Here is a 1,651-nt window from a genome sequence, read left to right as displayed (position 1 = left end):
GACACACACTCACACACCGACACACACACACACCGACACACACTCACCACGACACACACACACAGTGACACACACACACTGACACACATGCCAACACGCTCACACTGACACACACACACACCGAGACACACATTCACACACTGACACACACACACTGACACACTTACGCCAACACACACATTCTCACACACTGACACACACATACTGACACTCTCACACAGTGACAGACATGCTCTCACACATGCACACACACACAGACACTCTCTCACACACTGACACACACACACATTGACTCACACACACCGACACACACACACAGACACTCTCACACGCTGACACACACACAGACACACACACACACTGACACACTCAAACACTGACACACACACACACACACACACACACACACACACAGACACACACACGCCAACACACACACACACGCACACGCACCGACACACACTCACACACCAACACACACACACACACACACCAACACACACACACCGACACACACACACACACACACCGACACACACTCACACACCAACACACACGCACACACACCGACACACACTCACACACCAACACACACACACGCACACACACACACACCGACACACACTCACACACCAACACACACGCACACACACCCACACACACTCACACACCAACACACACACACACACACCGACACACACTCACACACCAACACACACACACACACACCGACACACACACCGACACACATTCACACACCGACACACACACACTGACACACACAAACACTGACACACACACACACTGACACACTCACACCAACACACTCACGCCGACACACTCACACTGACACACTCACACTGACACACTCACACCGACACACTCACGCCAACACACACATTCTCACACACTGACACACACATACTGACACTCTGACACAGTGACAGACACGATCTCACACATACACATACACACATTGACACAGTCTCTCACACACTGACACACACACACAGATTGACACACACACACTCTCACATGCTGACACACACACACACACTGACACACTCAAACACTGACACACACACACACACACACACACAGACACACAGACACACACACACACAGACATACAAAGTTGACTTGTGCGTACTGTCACACTGATTTCATGTGCTTACACAGTGATATTCACATTGGCATACATTAACACACACACAGTCACACTCAGGTCACACAGACTCCTACAAACACTAACATACAGTATACGCAGACAGCCATATACATTGCTTTTCAGATATATAGACATTCACCCTCCCAGACTCCAGCATGAACACAAACCCTTGTACATTACATTTATACACAAGTTTTGTCAGTATTGACAGAGCTGTGTTTGTAATTACAGAGCTGTACTCTACATACTACATAGTCACTAGAGCAATTCAATTCTACATAAAGTTTTTTTTATGAATAAAGTATATCTTTGAAATAAAGAAAATCCAACCCCGTGCTGTCCCTGCCCTGGGAGTGTTTGATGGGGGGGGACAGTGTAGAGGGAGCTTTACTCTGTATCTAACACCGTGCTGTCCCTGCCCGGGGAGTGTTTGATGGGGGGGGACAGTGTAGAGGGAGCTTTACCCTGTATCTAACCCCGTGC

At 48.5% G+C, this 1,651-nt stretch overlaps 1 protein-coding gene across 1 annotated transcript in view; it reads right to left on the bottom strand.

Moving 5' to 3' along the window:
* Window positions 1-1,651, bottom strand: part of LOC109926448 (germ cell-specific gene 1-like protein) — a 10,836-nt gene that overhangs the window by 4,969 nt on the left and 4,216 nt on the right. The window lies entirely within an intron of this gene.

Source organism: Rhincodon typus, chromosome 37 (genome assembly GCF_021869965.1).
Source record: "Rhincodon typus isolate 14 chromosome 37, sRhiTyp1.1, whole genome shotgun sequence".
In the NCBI taxonomy this organism is placed as follows: domain Eukaryota; kingdom Metazoa; phylum Chordata; class Chondrichthyes; order Orectolobiformes; family Rhincodontidae; genus Rhincodon; species Rhincodon typus.
This window is presented reverse-complemented; position numbering and strand designations above follow the sequence as displayed.